At 40.1% G+C, this 18,708-nt stretch overlaps 1 protein-coding gene and 1 pseudogene across 20 annotated transcripts in view; both read right to left on the reverse strand.

Moving 5' to 3' along the window:
* The window catches only part of RBFOX2 (RNA binding fox-1 homolog 2), a 291,710-nt gene that overhangs the window by 157,642 nt on the left and 115,360 nt on the right, over nt 1-18,708 (reverse strand). The window lies entirely within an intron of this gene.
* On the reverse strand, nt 7-18,668 carry LOC129529487 (NADH dehydrogenase [ubiquinone] 1 alpha subcomplex subunit 9, mitochondrial-like; annotated as a pseudogene).

Below are 18,708 nucleotides of genomic sequence, written 5' to 3' on the forward strand. Positions count from 1 at the left end.
TGCAAAAAGGCACTTCAGTGAACCACAGGAAAGAAGATGCCAAAACTGGGGGGCAAGGGTTTGAGGTGGGGAGAAACCCCCCAAAATCACTTGAGTTAAAAAATCCTAAAAAAAAAAAAAAAGAAAACACTGGTCTCCTCCCCCCTCCGCTCCAGCTGACTGTTCTGTTGTTCTCTCTCCTCCCTCTCACCCTCCCTCCGTCCCTCCCTCTCTCTCTCCCTCTCTCTCTCTCTCTTTCTCTCTCTCTCTCTGGGAGTTCCCAGCTCTGAGTATCTGAACTAGAGTGTACAGCACACTCTCTCTGTATTTGCCTTCAGGGAATCTCTCTCTGCAATTCTACTTCTAGAAACACAATCACCACTCACAAAGATCATTGCAAAAGACAGGGATGGGTGGGGTCAGTAATAAACCACCAGCACCAGTTTCTAGTGCTAGATATACATTAGTTTAAGATGAGTTCTTTAAACATGAATGAAGCAATCAAAAATCTCTGCCCTCTAAGATCAAAGCAAGTGAGCCAAGCTTTCCCTCTGCCCCAATTGTGGAGCCCCTTGCAGAAGCCAAGCACGCACACAGAACCTGCTCAGAGCCCACATTCCTTTCTCACAATGTCTGCTTGACACCACTATTCTTTACGTCATTTCACCACTAATAATTCTTAATCTTGCAAGATTTCAAAACACAGGAAAACTTAAGATATAAAACTGAATAGGCTTTTCATCTTTTTTATTACTACTGCCCTAGTTCAGATCAACATAGCCTGGCTTCTGAAGGAGTCAAGTGGATCATGAGCTCGTAGCATGGTACAGACACTTTACTCACCACGCAGACGGGCTAAGGTGCACGGCTTGGGTTTCAATTCTAGATCTACAAGTACTATCATTATGGCCTGGGGAAAGTTTCCAACCTGTCCAGGCTTCTGTTTCCTCTACCAAAAAATAGGTATAATACTCCTTTCAGAGGTGTTGTAATGATATAACTACGTAAACTGTCTGCCATGTTCCTGGTGACCATGTTTTCTAATTTTAATTCAGTTCAAACATTTATTAAGTACCTCCTATATGCCAGGCGAGTTTTCATTCATTATGCCCAGTGGTGAACAAGTATTATCAAATCACCTGTCCTAATGGTTTTTATTCAGAAAATCACGTAATTATCCCCCATATTCTAACGCCAATGTCAATGCCCATACGTGTTCCTTGCTTCCCCGACCCATTTCTCCATGTTCAAATCCAAAAGCACACCCCAGCTGTGAGTGAGCTCTCCTTTCTCTGTGGGGACTGGTGTTTGTAACATGGCATTGACCACCTCTGTGGGCTACTTCTCCAAGTATTCCTATAGCAAACCACTTCTCCTCTGCACATCTTCCTCGGTGGAGACCTAACATCTCGTCTTGGCTCATCCATTTTTGGCCATGGAGTCTTTTGCATAGTACCTAGCACACAGTAGGTGCACAAAACATTCTCAAAGGGTAATAGGTTTTGAGGAATATTCCACTCCTTCCCACTCATTAAAGAAAACACAAAACAAAATAAAAAGCAAACAAAAACCACCTTCCAGCTGCCTCAGGGTTTTGGCTCCCCCTCAGACATGTTGAAACAGCTCCTTCCTGCTTATAAAATCTCCAAGTAAGGTCTACAAGTCTCACATTCAAGGTAGGCCCCATGCAGGTACTTTCACTCTCCCTACCTAATATTCCCACTGTGCGTGCTCTGGGCTTAGTTACCTGCCATAGTGGGGTTTCTTCCTCTTAGGGTAGAAATAGAATCACTTTTCCTTTTCTTTCACACTGACTGAACGCATGCTTTCCGCAGACGAACGTTTTCTCTCCTCCCACCTTAAACTCCCAGCTCATTTAAACTTGGAGAGGTGGGGCAGGTATTCTTCTTGGCATCACCCAAACCTTTTCTTTTTCTCTACATAGAACCTCTCTGCTTCTTCTGAAGGCAAGATTACTACATTTCTAGTACAAAAGAGGAGAAAGAACTTCCAAGCCTGAAACTGAGATAGCCTGTTTTCTAAATAAAAGAAAAAAGAAAAATAAATCTTGACTTTCCATAAAGTGTTACTTAGACTCTTTTACATGTCCATAATCAGTTTTTATACACAACTTTCCTCTCTAGTTTCATAACTCATGCCCTAAATCTTAAGTCACCAACACTCCCCATACCACACTGTAAATAACTATATTAAAATTACACTGATAAGAGATTCATTTTTTCAAATTCTTTGAGGAGTCTTTTATTACTCGACACTCATTCTTTTTTTTTTTTTTTAACCTCAAATGTTTTAATGGTGGGATCTTATTCACTGTGTACAGGATTCTCTAAAGAGACCACCTGGCTGGGTGCTCAAACCACATGGGCTAACCCAAAAGACACCAAAACCAAGAGTTGCTCAGGAGGCACTAAATGTTGACGGTCTTGGCCGGCTTCACATCCTCAATTTCAGCAGACAGCCAGCAGTAAGTGTGATGAAGCCGCAGCACCTCAATGGCCTTGAGTTCCAGTGGTGTTGCCTGAATACCAAGGTCTTCTAAGCTGGGCAGGTGAGACAAGGTCATGTCTGTGATGTGAATAACGCTCCACTTTATCCCTTGTTGTCCAGGACTCAAATAGGCTTATTTCAAAGTCTCTTGCTACCCACTGATAGGCAAAAGGTGGCAAGGGGTACAGGAGGAAGTACCCCTTTGCTGTGAGCCACAGCAAAGATGTACTTCACCAGGTCAAAGAGGAGGTACTGATTTGGCCCAACGAAAGCAAAGGTTTTCCCATTGGCATCAGGATCCTTAACTGCATTAACAATTCCTTTGGATACATCTACGACATATACTGGTTGTTTAACTGCCTTCCAGCCCAAGGAAACAAGGGGTATAGCACCAAACCAACACATATTTGCAAAATAATTAAGGAATCTATCCTCTCTTCCAAAGATGTCCAACAGCTTTACGATAATGGCTTCTGGAAATGTGTCTCTCACTGCTTTCTCTCCAACAGCCTTCTTTCTCAAATATCTAGAAGAGCTTTTAATATTCACATTCAGATGTGCAACATGAATGAATTTTCCAACTTCAGCTTCCTTGGACACCTGAGCAATTGCTTGGGGAATCTTCACAAAAACATCCTCAAAATCAAAGTTTTTGGTTTCCCAGTCTCGTCCAACAAGATTTATGACCACATTGCTGTGTTCCACTACTCGTCGGATAGAATCTTCATCTCTCGCGTCCCATTCCAGAAACAGAAGCTAGCCCAGGTCTCCCATGGGATGAAGGTGCACGATGTCACATGTATCACACTGATAGGGTATGATCACCTGTGACCCCACACGTCCAAGGTGGTTGACAACACATCGGCCCAGGAATCCTGTTGCTCCAAACCCAGTGGCCACAATCCCACTGACTTGAGGAACATCCACCTTTCCCATGAGGTATGAGGGCATGATGAAGCTGGCAATGGAGTGGGCTGTGACACATGGATGTGGCTATTGCAGTAATGGCAGAATGTGACACTGGCAGGGCCCAGACAACCCGGGATTGTGCAGCGGCCGCCATCTTCTCCCACAATCCTTTTTTTTTTTTTCTGAGACAGGGTCTCACTCTATAGCCCAGGCTGCAGTGCAGTGGCGTGATCTCGACTCATTGCAACCTCTGCCTCCCAGGCTCAAGCGATCCTCCCACCTCAGCCTCCAGAGTCGCTGGGACCACAGGCGCATGCCACCACGCCTGGCTAATTTTTTTGTATTTTTGGTAGAAACGGGGTTTCACTATGTTGCCCAGGATGGTCTTGAACTCCTGACCTCAAGCGATCCACCTGCCTGGGCCTCCCAAAGTGTGGGATTACAGGCATGAGCCACCATGACCACTGGCAGTCATTCATTCTTAACCAAGTATCAATAAAATAAATACAATGAAATTCTGGATCTTCATACTGTAACTTTATAGTGTTATCTTTTAATCAAGTTTGGGATAGGATAAAGATAAAAGGTTGGGCGTGGTGGCTCATGCCTGTCATCCCAGCACTTTGGGAGGCCGAGGCGGGCAGATCACCTGAGGTCAAGACCAGCCTGACCAACATGAGAAACCTTGTCTCTACTAAAAATACAAAAATTAGCTGGGCATGGTGGCGCATGCCTGTAATCCCAGCTACTCAGGAGGCTGAGGCAGGAGAATTGCTTGAACCCGGGAGGGAGAGGTTGCGGTGAGCCGAGATCTAGCCATTGCACTCCAGCCTGAGCAACAAGAGCAAAATTCTGTCTCAAAAATAACATAACATAACATAACATAACGTAACATAACGTAACATAACATAAAAAATAAAATAAAATAAAATAAAATATAAAAGACATACCCTGCAGCAAAGCAGGAGAAAAATACCAAGAAAAGAAACCCTCAAAATAAAGAAAAGTTTAAATATGTCACAAAAACTCTGCAAACTACCTCTGAAACTCCCATGGGTGGAACCACCATAAACTTCTTTGGAACCACAGGAAGGGCTTGTAAATTCCTATTATAAATGCATCTATTTCTTTTCTGATCATAATCTTTAAAATTAGGTGGTCAGTCTGGTCAGAAATAAAACTCTTCTGTATGTTACCTTTATGAAAACATACAAAAACCAAAAACCCACAGGGAAGCTAAGTTATCTTTTTTATTCATGCTCCTGCATGTTCACATTTTTCTACCTTTAAAACAAAACAAAAAAAAGAAAAAAAGAAAGAAAAAAAGGGGAACAAAGTGGTAGGAGAAGAAAAAAGTTTATTTCCAATTATCAAAGTCAAATAAGGAAAGCTATGCTTTATAGCTATATACAATTCACATTAAGAGACAAAAAGGTGTAAAAACTCCACACTATAAAGAGACTCCAAAAAGAATCACAGTCTTATACACAGAGATTAAGATGCACACATACTTCATTCTATCAGGAGAGCATGTTATCAGACTTTGTGACTGATAGCTTATCACCCTATCTGTTAGTTCAGAGGAGAGAATGTGTCAATTTGAGCACTAAAGAAAGTCTTCTGAGGAGAGCCCACAGAAGAAGTTTCCGGCATGCTTGCTTCTGAGAAAGAAAAATCAGATAATCTGGGACAGCAATATGGGTATTGCCAATAATTCTAACCTTGCTTCCTGAATTCCTACATCTCAAAAATGCTGGATTTTGCAATGTGAGTCTGGTGGGCAGAAAGGGTTTGGAGCCACATTTTAGATTCTCTGCCTCTGACTCCAATAATTCAAGAGGCTACTTGTTTTGTTTGTTTTTGAGATGGAGTCTCACTCTGTGGCCCAGGTTGGAGTGCAGTGGCATGATCTCGGCTCACTGCAACCTCCGCCTCCCGGGTTCAAGTGATTCTCCTGTCTCAACCTCCCAAGTCGCTGGGATTACAGGCGCCTGCCACCACACCCAGCTATTTTTGTATTTTTAGTAGAGACAAGGTTTCACCATGTTGGCCAGGCTGGCAGGCTACTTGTTTTATACGAGTTTCTCTGTGGTTGTAAGAGGATAGCGGGGGGAAGTAGGTACACCGGGGGAGCCAGCATAATTTCTCAAAACTGTACCTGAGAAATCAGGCACTAAAAATTCTTCAGAAGAAATCTGAGGCAACCCTCTATACATAGTTTATATTCCTATCACTTCCTGGACTGGTAGAGACAATACAGACTCACCAAAACAACACTGAGGTAGAGAAATGAGATGTATGAGTATTGTCTATGAAGCTGACTTAAAAAAAAAAAAGTCAAAAGAATGAGGCTCTTTTTCCCTCACTTCCTCTCAGCTTAAAATAGCAGGGATTCCCACAGGGCAATCTCTAATAGAATTCTGCTACTCAAATGTGACACATGGACCAGCAACAGCAGAATGAGCATCAACTGGAAACTCCTTAGATTTGAAGAATCTCCGGCCCCACCCTAGACTTACAAAATCAAAATCAAATGATAACAAAAGCCCCAGGTAATTCTCAGGCACACCGAAATCTGAGAAGCTGGTCTAGACAGAGGCACTGGCCACATGCAGCAGTAGCGACTCATGGGAGAAGGGGTAGATATGGTTGCCACTTTCCAGTTAGGGGATGTAAACCACCCTGGAAGACAAAACAGTGAACATTCCTCTCCCACTTGCTGATTTCAATGTAACACCACCAACCGCTACTATTTACTCAGAGCATATTATGTGCCACAACTTTGCATGCATTATCTCATTGCATCTTCACAATATCTCTGTAAGACAGGCCCTATTATCTTTTTCATTGATCAAAGGAAATTGAGGCCCAAAGTGGTTACATAATACACTCATGGTCTCACAGCTAGTGAATAAAGAGCCAAAAGTTCAACGTTCGTTTTTAAGACTCCAAGATCATTTCCACTAAATCATACCTATTCACTGACAAAACTGAATCAAGACTGGGAAAAAAATCACTGAAAAACTTACCTTGGATATAAATAACCCTGCACTCTACCTCTGCCCATTACCAAGACTTTAAATAACAAATGAAGCCAGGTGTGGTGATGTGAGCCTGTAATCCTAGCTTCTCAGGAGGCTGAGGCAGGAGGGTTTGCTTGAGCTCAGGAGTTTGAGACCAGCCTAGGCAACATAGTAAAACTCTCATCTCAAGAAAAAAGTAAAAAACAACAACAAACGACAGAGATAGGGTTTGGGAGTTGGTGTACACATACTGTACTTGTGCACTGGCCAAAACACTGCTACTACTGACGTCATTCAGAGAATAGACCCAGAAACTTCTGTGAATGGTGGTTACCTTCTATGATGTCTAAACTAAGCTCTAGATGTATATATACATGGAGAAAGCGGTCCATCTCAAAGCTAGCCTCTTGGGAAAGGCAATTAAGTGATTTGTTAGAGCTCTTACTCCCAGTTATTAGGAAACCCAGAGCTACTACCCCTAAAACAGAAGACTGCATTATCTTGGCTGGGTGCGGTGACTCACACCTATAATCCCAGCAATTTGGGAGGCTGAGGCAGGCGGATCACTTGAGGTCAGGAGTTCAAGACCAGCCTGGCCAACATGGTGAAACCCCATCTCTGCTGAAAATACAAAAATTAGCCAGGTGTGGTGGTGCATCTGTAGTCTCAGCTACTCAGGAGGCTGAGGCAGGAGAATCGCTTGAACCCTAGAGGCAGAGGTTGCAGTCAGCTGAGAATGCACCACTGCACTCCAGCCTGGGCGAAAGAGTGAGACTCTGTCTCAAAAAAAAAAAAGAAAAGAAAAGCTGCATCATCTTAAAAGACCCATCTTTCCTTATTATGTTTCAATTATACTCTCAAAGAACTTCCCTTACTTCTAACTAGCTTTCTCTGGTATCCCCTCCCTACAATTTTTGACCTCATGAAGTCCTCCCATCCCAACCACTTTTCCATTATCTACCCACTCCGGTTCTGCACCCTCTTTGTCCAGTTTTGATGCCGTGTTCCATAATTACAATCTCTCCCTTGCAAATACCCTCAATCATTTGTCCTCTCCATCACTGCCACCTGACAAAACTCCAATCCTGGTTAAATCCAATTGTCTGCCTTTTCTAGTGCCTATGCCCAATCAGCTGAATGTTGCTGAAGAAAAATCACATAACCAAGCTGACTGACTTCACTATATATTCATGATCACAAACCTCAAATGGACACTCAACGATGCCAAGCAATCCACCAAAGCTGCCCTTGAAAGCTTTCCTACTCCCCAAAATGACTATTTCTTGCTTCTCCTCAAACCTCCCTCATTCACTCTTCACTACCTACTCTCAGCTAATTTTCTTATTTTATTTTTTGTCTGTTTGTTTTGAGACAGGATCTCACTCTGTCGCCCAGGCTGGAGTGCAGTGGTGCGATCATGGCTCACTGCAGCCTTGACCTCCCGGGCTCAAACTATTCTCCCACCTCAGCCTCCCAAGTGGCTGGAACTACATGCACATGCCACCACGCCCAGCTAATTAAAAAACAAAAACAAAAACAAAAACAAAAACAACATTTAGAGAAGGGGCGGGTCTCACTATGTTGCCCAGACTAGTCTTGAATTCCTGGGTTCAAGCAATCTTCCTGCCCCAGCCTCCCAAAATGCAGGGATTACAGCCATGAGCCACTACACACAACCTCTTAGCTAATTTTCTATGTCATTTTAAATGAGAAGCATTCAGACAGTATCTTCTTACCACTAAATCTAATGTTCTATAATAAGTAAATGATTAAATGAACCCTAATTTTTTTAAAGTTCTCCTTTGACCCCTCATCTCCCTCCAGCTACCTGCTATTTCCCTGCTCACCACTTCAGGGTAAATTGTCTTGAAAAAGTTGTTGTCTATATCTGTCTCAATTTCTTCACTTCTCATTTTCTTCAATCTACTCAAAACAAAGTTTCCAAGCCCTCCACTCCATTAAATCAACTTATCAAGGTCTACTACTTCCACATTTATCTGACCTCTTAGCAGGATTCAACAAAGCTGACAATCTTCTTAAAACATTCTCTTCTTCTGGCTTCTGAGATACTACAATGCCATTTTTTTGTTTTTTCATGCATCACTGGTTACTGTTTCAGTATCTTTTTATGGCTTCTCCCTCGACAGACCTCTAAAAGGCAAGTGTTCCTTGGGGTTCAATCCTCAGTCATCTTCTCTAAGTTGTCTCATCCATTCCCATCACTTCAAATACCATCAACATGTTAATAACTACCAAGTTACACCCCTAGCAGAGACCTCTCCCCATGCTCCAATATGACTACTTAGCTGTCACACAAGCATGTCAAACTCAACATGCCCAAAATTGGGTCCTTAATTCTCCACCATCACCACCCTTGAAGTCCCCTGGTACTACCTGACAATTATGAAAGCCAGAAACCCTTCCCTCATCCCTCATCCCTCACATCCAACCTACAGCAACTTCTGTGTGTGTGACTTCACTTGACCTCCACTGCCTTAAACCACCTTAACCCAAGCCACCATCATCTCTTTCCTGAATATCACACTAGTTTCCCCATTTCCATTGTTGCTCCCTTCCAAAACACCATCACACAGCAGTCAGAGAAACTTTGTAAAACAAACACCAGATCTTATCACTCTCCTACTTCTACGGCATCACATTACATTTTTCTTCTTTCCAAACTCCTTATGATGGTCTTTAAGGTCCTATATGACCTGCTATGTGCCCACTTCTCCAACCTCACTTCATACCATATCTCCTCTCAATCACTATTCTAAAGACACTGATCTTGTGTCAATTCCTCTCCCCCATACCTCTTCATTCCCTCTTTCTGAAATCCCTCCTCGTTCCACCTTCATTCTTTGCAAGCCAGGCTCCTTCTTATCTTTTAGAACTCAGCTTAAATATCACTTCTCAAATAAAACTCTCCAGACTCCTCTATCTAGTTGGAGGTCTTTCCCCACAAGCCCATACTCTGTTACTGTGCCCTGTTTATGTTCTTCCTAGCAGTTACCAAAATCTTTAATTATTTATGCTTTTTTTGTTACAGATTTCTCCATTAGAAAGTAATGTTTTGTGTATGTCAGATACAACTGAAATCTTCTACTATGAAACGCTTTATCCTTTGACTTTTTGTTAGGGAAGGTCAAAGTTATTTGTAGGAGTTTCTGGCACTCAGGCAACTGTCTAACCAAGTCCTATAAATAAAGTTAGAGTGCTACTAATTTCACCCTAGTTACCAAAAGGACTCACAGCTTTGCCACAGATACAAACCACAAATAAATGCTGGTAACAATGGCTTTAAAATGCTACACTGTGAAATAATCATAACGTCAATATGAAAAGGCAGTTCCAATTTAATCATTTACTTTAAGCTAACCTGATAATCTACATTCCAAATTGTCTCCCTTCCAAAACTATAAATTTATTCTTCTCAGCACAATAATAGCATCCCAGTTCAAGCTCTCCTCTAATCAAGCTTGCTGTATATAAGTTAGTTAACTAGAGTCTAGAACTATGTCGTCTAACACGCAGCCAGCTGTCATATGTGGTTATGTGAATTTAACTTAATTAAAATTAAAATTTCAGTTACTTAATACTAGCCGCATGTCAAGTGCTCAAGAGCCACGTGAGGACAGTGGCTATCATAATGGATAGGGCAGACATAAAACATTTCTATCATCACAGAAAGGTCTATTAGACAGAGATGTCCTAGAACACGGTAACAACCAGGAAGCAAAAAGGCCCTCTAGGTATCCAGAATTCCAAAACATTCATTCCAAAATTTTCATCGGCAGGAAAACTCCATCAGACCTTCTCTCTGAATCTATTTATTTTTATTTTAGGAATATTTCTGTCCTGGTTATCTGGCTAATTGTCCACCAAAAATTTACAAAGCAAATTAAGAAAAGGAACTGGGAAGCAGTGGGGAATAACTACCAGAGGAAAAAGGAATATTATGTTAGAGGCAGCCAACATAGGAAACAAGAAAGATGAAGAGAAAAAAAATCTAAAAAGCAGGTAAAATAGATAGATGATATATGTCAAAATGGTGTCACTTAGTAAGGCAAAACCAGCAAAAGCTCCTGAAATATTACTCTTTTATATTCCTAAACAATACTGATGCTGATACCTGTGTTAAAAACATTTAAAAATGCCCACTATTTTACTGTTAAGCAGAAATAAATTTTATAGTTATACAACACAATTTAGAAGGATTTATTTCTGAAATGACTGAATCTTAAATACCTCGGTCTTTAAAGAAGGGAAAATCCTCTCAGCTGGTTAGGATACTCAGTCATGAAGAAGAGAAATATTCTGCACAAATTCAAGAGTTCAGTCCCTTGAATATGAATGAGTGCTGTTTACAGAGCAGGTATAGATATGAAAGTAAGGCATGACTCTTCTGTTTAATGAATTATGGCTTATCTATACAGTGAAACACTGAACAGTATAGCCTTGGGGGAGGGGGATGAGGAAGCTCTTAAAATACCATTATGAAATACTCTAATAGAGTCATGCACTGCATAGCAATGTTTCAGTCAATGATGGAACACATATGCCATGGTGGTCCCGTAAGATGATAATGCCATGTTTTTACTGTGCCTTGTCCATGCTTAGATATGTTTAAATATAAAAATATTTGCCATTGTGTTACAATTGCCTACAGTAATCAGTAGAGTAACATGCTGTACTGGTTTGCAGCCTAAAGGCATTAGGCTGTACCATATATAACATATAGTCAGGTATATATCTAGGTTTGTGTAAGTACATTCTATGACGTTTTCACAATGAAGTCACCTAATGACACATTTCTCAAAAAGTATCCTTATCATTAAGCCATGCATACCGCATATGTCATTAAGTGGAAAAAAGAAAGGTTTAGCAATGGTTTTAAAACCAGTGGTTTTTTAAATGGGAGGAAAAGATCAAAGGAGGAATTATACACAAGAAGTAAAAAACACCCAGTGCCTGTAGGGGAAAGACACTGGGAACTCAAGACAGGAATGGGAGAGCAACTTTTCACGATATGACCATTTTCTACTTTTAAAATATTAACTTATGTAAATGTTATTTATTCAAAATACAATAATCATACATTTTATAAAAGCGAGTTCTCTATCCCTAAGAAATGTATAATCTAATGACTTACCCAGGTTTCAAAAAACAAAAGAAAAAAAATCACACTTTTTCCTTTACCAATGGTCAGATATTTAAATATTTCACACATACTTTATTCTTACTTAAAACCTCATTCTATGGCCTGGCACAGTGGCTCATGTCTGTAATCCCAGCACTTTCTGGGGCCGAGGCAGGCAGATCTCTTCAGGTCAGGAGGCCAGCCTGGCCAACAGAGTGAAACCCCATCTCTACTAAAAATACAAAAATTAGCCGGGCATGGTGGCACACACCTGTTAGTCCAGCTACTTGGGTGGTTGAGTCACAAGAATTGCTTGAACCCAGGAAGTGGAGGCTGCAGTGAGCCAAGATCACGCCACTGCATCCCAGCCTGGCCAACAGAGCAAGACTCTGTCCCAAAAAAACAAACAAACAAACAAACAAAAAACCAAAAAACTTTCTATACCATTTGAATTTCCATTTCCAACAAACTAATCAATTTTGGAAAAAAACTTAAACTTGATCTTAAAATGGAAACTGCAGTGATCCTTACCATAATCTTGTATTATTTAGCTTTTAAAAAATCTTTGCATAAAAGTATATACATTTCAAGAAAAAAATCATCTTGTTGGAAAACATGGCAAAGACTGGTTGAAAATCTCCCAGGGAAGCCGCAGAATGGTCTTCTGTATCATGTGGGAGATAAGGTTGGGTCACTCTGATAGGCCCTGGAGCTGAGAATGCTAGTGGCTTCCCAATATCCTCTCTTCCCTTCTTCCTTAGTAACAAAACCCCAGTTTTCATTTTAGCATATTACTGTACACGCTTCCCCAGAAAAGGACTATATCTTCCATCCTCCACTACAGCTATGTATGGCCCTAAGACTAATTCCGACTAATGAGATATAAGCAGAAATGTTACGTGGAACTTCCTGGAAGTTTTCTTAGGTAGGGGAGGGGACACCCCTCTTTTCTTCCTCTCAAACTGCTTTGTGGAAAGGGGGAAATGATGGCTGAATCATCTAGGCCCATCCTACAGTCAGAGAAGTAAACAGCAGTAAGGATCCTAGATCCTTGGTAACCAGACAGCGCCATATTAGCCTGGACTGCCTAATTCCAGACTTCTTTTTCATGAAAGACAAATGAATCTCTCTCTTGTTAAGATTCTGTGTGGGGAAGAGGAGATTGTTATATGCAGCTGAACTTAATCCTAAATGTTTTCAATAATAAATTATTTATTTTAACTTACAAATCAAAACTCGATTTTTTTTTTTTGAAATAGAGTGTCGCTCCATCGCGCAGGCTGGAATGCAGTGGCATGACTCCAGCTCACTGCAACCTTCACCTCCCGGATTCAAGAGATTCTTGTGCTCAGCCTCCCAAGTAGCTGGGATTACAGGTACCCACCACCATGCCCAGCTAATTTTTGTATTTTTAGCGGAGACGGGTTTTTGTCACATCGGCCAGACTGATCTCAAACTTCTGACCTTAAGAGATCTGCCTGCCTCGACCTCCCAAAGTGCTGGAATTACAGGTGTGAGCCACTGTGCTCTGCCCAAAACTCAATTTCACTTGAAACAACGAAAGCTTTATGCACATCAACAGTGTGCAAATTTGATGACCAAAACAGAGACTGTCAAAGAATCTTGAAATGTCTATTTCAAATGTTTAGGCCAAGAACTCAACTGGTGTATCACTCTGATCTACTATCCATAACTATTCCACACCAAAATGATAGAAATAAAATTTTAACTTAACCATTCTTGAATTCGTATAATGAGAAACAGTCAAATATGGATACACTCAGTTTCTTCATCTGCAAAATGGAGTTAATAATGCCTACATTACAGGGACGTGGTCAAACCCAAATAGAGAACAAATGTTCTTCAACTTACAATGGGATTTTGTCCCTATGTAACTTATGATTTTCAACTCATCATAAGTTGAAAATACAGTATATCAAAAATGCATTTAACACACCTAACCTACCAAACATCATAGCTTAGCCTAGCCTACCTTAAACATGCTCAGAACACTTACATTAGGTTACAGTTGGGTAAAATCATTTAACACAATGCCTATTTTATAATAAAGTGTTGAATATCTCATGTAATTTACTGAATATTATAATAAAAGTGAAAAAATGGGTACTCAGATGGTTTCTACTGAATGAACATTGGTTTCTACTGAATGTGTATTGCTTTTGTACCACTGTAAAGTCAGAAAACTGTTAAGCAGAACCATTCTAAGTTGTGGATGGTTCAACATCTGTATGTTAGGCTATTATGTAAACAGAGCAATATATACTATTGTTATCATTACAATTACCACCACAATAGCCAACTGGTAAATATGAGTCACAGAATAAAAAATACTAGATGAAAGCTATTAAATAGGCAGAAACTTAGGTTTGGGGCTCAAGGAATTCAGTGAACTTGCCAAGCCTCTTTCACCCAATTTCTCATCTCACTATTTTTTTTTTTTTTTTTTTTTTTGAGATGGAGTCTCGCTCTGTCGCCCAGGCTGGAGTGCAGTGGCACGATCTCGGCTCACTGCAACCTCCACCTCCCAGGTTCACGCCATTCTCCTGCCTCAGCCTCCCAAGTAGCTGGGACTACAGGCGCCCGCCACCACGCCTGGCTAATTTTTTGTATTTTTAGTAGAGACAGGGTTTCACTGTGTTAGTCAGGATGGTCTCGATCTCCTGACCTCGTGATCTGCCCGCCTCGGCCTCCTGAAGTGCTGGAATCACAGGAGTGAGCCACCGCGCCCAGCACATCTCGCTATCTTTCAGAAAATCATTGTATCAGGTTTGGTGCAGTGGCTCATGCTTCTTGTTGCAGCTGCTCAAGAGGCCAAGGTGAGAGGATCGCTTGGGGCCAGGAATTTGAGACCAGCCTAAGCCACATAGCAAAACCCAGTCTCTTAAACATATATATATGAAAAAAATATACATTACATCAGGAAGTTCAGTTTCCTTCTTTAAAGTATGGGCGGAAAGAAGGGAGTTGAGAGGTTGTAAGGGGAGAAAAAGAACAACAGCAGTAAAAGGCTTAAAGTAATTAGGAAGTCAGATACACCTGAAATATGTAACCCAGTTTTAGCATTTTACAAGTTGTCAAAAGGTAATACAACAATTTTAAAAGTAATGCTAGCAATATTTTTCTTCATTCAAAAGAAAAATACTAAATACAAATATAGTTTCTACTTAGTATGCAACAATCTATCATGAAAAGTGCAATGTCTCCGAGCAATGTCTTCGAGAAATAAGAGTAACATGTGAGTCCCCCTGTTGGAGCGCAGTGGCACAATCTCGGCTCACTGCAACCTCCGCTTCCCGGATTCAAGCGATTCTCCTGCCTCAGCCTCCTGGGTAGCTGGGATTACAGGCACAAGCCACCATGCCCGGTTAATGTTTTTGTATTTTTAGTAGAGACAGGTTTCGCCATGTTGGCCAGGTTGGTCTCCAACTCCTGACCTTAGGTGATCCACCCACCTCGGCCTCCCAAAGTGCTGGGATTATAGGCGTGAGCCACTGTGCTGGGCCTTACTTTCTTTTTTAGGCAGAAAAAGAAGATAATTTTTAACCTGTACCCAAAGGCATAGACAATACAAATGTAATCTATTTTGATGACTGATAATCATAAATATTTACTTAATTTCAACAAAGTCATGGTTTTTTGCTCTTTAAACAAAATATAACTGAATCTCTTTAACTTTTATACTTAAAATGATTTAACTTCTCCAAAATGTGTTTAAAGTCTGAAAAAAAGCCAATGAAGTCACCTCCTGAAGCCATTAATTCATCTTTTTAACACTACTTCTGGTGACTTTAATCCACACACACATTGTACATGAGTCATACTGATGCTGTGTTATTCAATTCATTATATTTTGAAAAGTACTCTATGGTCAAATTAACTTTGAGAAACACGGTTTAAGCAATTTTATTGTTTGCCCAATTTGAATTTTCGCAGGCTTCTAACAGGATACTTAAATTAATAGATGCTTTTTTACAAATTTCACATATACTCATAGGAGGAAAACAAGCTATCCAGGGGTGTCAGAGATAGCTAGCTGACAGGCAGACAGATGCCAAGAATTTGCTCCACAATTTAAAGGGCTACAATCAGGATAACAGAAGTGTGAGAAACAGACTCAGACAGCTTAAGGGTTTTTGTTTCCCAGAAGGAATACCAATGGAAGGGATACCATTGTCCATTTCTATACCTTTCTGTTCTGAATAGCCATAATCCAAGCAGCTTTACTGTGTGAGATTCCTGGAGAATTAGAAGTACTCCCACTTCCCTAGATGATTCACTTGTAATGCCAACTTATGTGTCTGAATGCATGCAAAGGAGGTTGAGGGTCTTCTGAACTAGCGGAAAAAAACTGAAAAACATTATTTTCTGAGAAGGTAATCTATTTTAATCCATACAAATCCATTTGGGCTTTACCATTCTATCCCATATCTAAGCAATGGCTGCAGCATCAAAACGTTCCTTAAAATTAGTACATGCCAAACTCTATAAACTTATTTTCAGGCTATGACTTTACTTTTAATAACATAAATGAGTTCAGTGGGACTTATTTTAATTATTTCTGAAGCGGTTTATTTTTAGTAAATATAATAGTCCCCCACATGGAAAGCTATAACCATGCCAAAAATTTTCTAGGAGGAGATAAAACCCTATTTATAGACCTATCAGTTGCTCCTTGCTTAGGTTGTAACATAGTTTCCACTTTAAGCCTGATATGACCTCCCGGGACTTCTCTGGTCTCTAATAATGTCCCTTTCATCCTGAAGTTTCCCACATTTATCTTTATCTCCGCCAGGTACTTAAGTTAAGCTACTATGGGTTGGGGGAAGGGAGAAGGAAAGAATCTCCTTTGTAAAAGCCATCTCCTACAGAAGAGTTTTAGGTAATTTTCAGGAACTTAAAAAATGAAAGATAGTTCTTCACTTGGTGGGCTTTTTTGGGAGAGAACCTCATAAATATTCAACAATCATCAGGAATACTGCTACACAGTAATCAATGCATATGGGAAATGGAAATGGCAACAAGGCCTACTGGTGTCTTAATCGACCTCTGATTTATCTTAAAGTTTTGCATCTTTTAAAAATCCAACAAGAGTAAAGGTATTTTAATATACAGGATACCACATTCTCTAATCAGACGAAAGCTAATCAAGGGAGCCAAAATATAAATAAATGTAAGAAATTTTTCCTAAAAATTGTGATCTCAGGGATTAAGTTGTTATTATTGGTGTTGTTTACATTAGCTGCTGGTATCATTACACTCCTCACTTAAAATGCTAATTGGTGGAATCTCCCCTTCCCAATCTCTGCCTATGACTCCATCAACAATTTTAGAAGGTATAAGTACCTTATTCTAATCCAATGAGCCATTTTCAATTTCCTTTCACTAGCAGTGGCATGACCCATATCCCATCTCACCCCAGCCCTTCCCCACTCCATACTCTGGATAAAATTTTTAATGAACCCTGTTTTTACTGCTCCAGCAAATCCTAACCCCTTTCATCTCTAAACCTCAATAACATTTGCTGGTCTTGGTTCACTCATTTTTTTTTAATCTTAAATACATCTTTTTTGTTAATTCCATGTTTGTAGGTCTTGTATCCTGAATGAGACTGCAAATTGTACTCAACTGTAAAGGCCTAGTGGGCAATGACACATCTTATCTCAGCATCATCAGTTGGTCATGCCAACTGACTGGCATACAACAGGCACATAATAAACATTATGGAACTATTTGTTGAGGTGATCTGGATGGCAGAAACAGCATACTACGTATACTTCTCTTATATGAATCTCTCAGAGCACACCACTGGGAAAGCCCAACATAACGTGTGGCAGAGCTAAATCACAAGCAAGTCCTCAAGAGAGGAAGGGAGAAGAACATGAGCATTCATTAATACCAACCCATCTTTCATTAGATTCCCATCAACATTCTCAGGAGCTCAAACAGATGGTGTGAACACAGGATGTACCAAGTGATGGAGCAAGCAATAACATTTCCTCACCGCAAGAAAATTCTTCCACCTTTTCCATCTACCTATATCTTACTTAACCTTTAAGGCCTACCTCTTCCTGTCCACCCAATTCACAGTGAAATCCCCTAAGCTCTCCAGTACCTGAGGATGAGTAGCTATTTAGCATTTTCACTTAAAACAAGGGATGGATCTAAACTTTAACAAAAATAATTCAAAATAAACACCAGTAAAAGTCACCTGATTGTAAAAGTTGGCAAACACCAGGAAATACCTCTTTTAATTTTTTTTCAGTTGTTAAACTTATCATATAAAATGTATTTCCCTTTTTAAAAGAAGATATATGGGTTTTCCGGGGTGATCTGAGCTGAGGCATGAGCATGAATGATCAAATAAAACTCTCAAGATCATATCCCAGAGGCAGCATGGCATTGAAGAAAGAACTGAGGTTTGAAAGTGAAACAGACCTACAATCAAATTGCCAAATCACCATTCATTAGCAGTGACCTTGAGCAAGTACTTTAACCCCTCTTAACCTGTTCTGTAATCAACAAATGCAGAATTAAGACGAAAATTAGAAATAATGTACATAAAACACCTAGGCCAGTGCCTTTCTTAATAAATTTCAACTGTTAATGGTTTTGTCTATTGTCATTTTTCTTAGCCCACAACAAATGACAGAAAATGATTTATTGGCAAATCTGACATTTTAGGGCTTCTACTGTAATTTTTTTTTAATTGGAAGCAACAAAATATTAATAAGAACTCACCTTTAAAAAGCTATTTTCTCTGTGAATTTAAAAGTAAACCCTGGCCAGTTGCAGTGGCTGATGCCTATAATCCCAGCACTCTGAGAGGCAGAGGAGGAAAGGAAGATTGCTTGAGCCCACGAGTTCAAGATCAGCCTGGGCAACATAGTGAGACTCTGTCTCTATTTTTAAAAAGTAAAAAAAGTAAGATCTGCAGGAAGAGAAACACAAAGTGTTCTCTTGGGTAAGGTGTATCTATTAAATCAGATGGCTAGGATAATTTACAAGCAAAAAAATAAAGCTCTTTAAGGGAGCACCTAACAGGATATATATATCCTGTTATTTCTATTGTGTATATATATATATATATATATATAATTATATCATTATAATATGTGTGTATATGTATGT

The sequence above is a fragment of the Gorilla gorilla genome, chromosome 23, assembly GCF_029281585.2.
Source record: "Gorilla gorilla gorilla isolate KB3781 chromosome 23, NHGRI_mGorGor1-v2.1_pri, whole genome shotgun sequence".
In the NCBI taxonomy this organism is placed as follows: domain Eukaryota; kingdom Metazoa; phylum Chordata; class Mammalia; order Primates; family Hominidae; genus Gorilla; species Gorilla gorilla.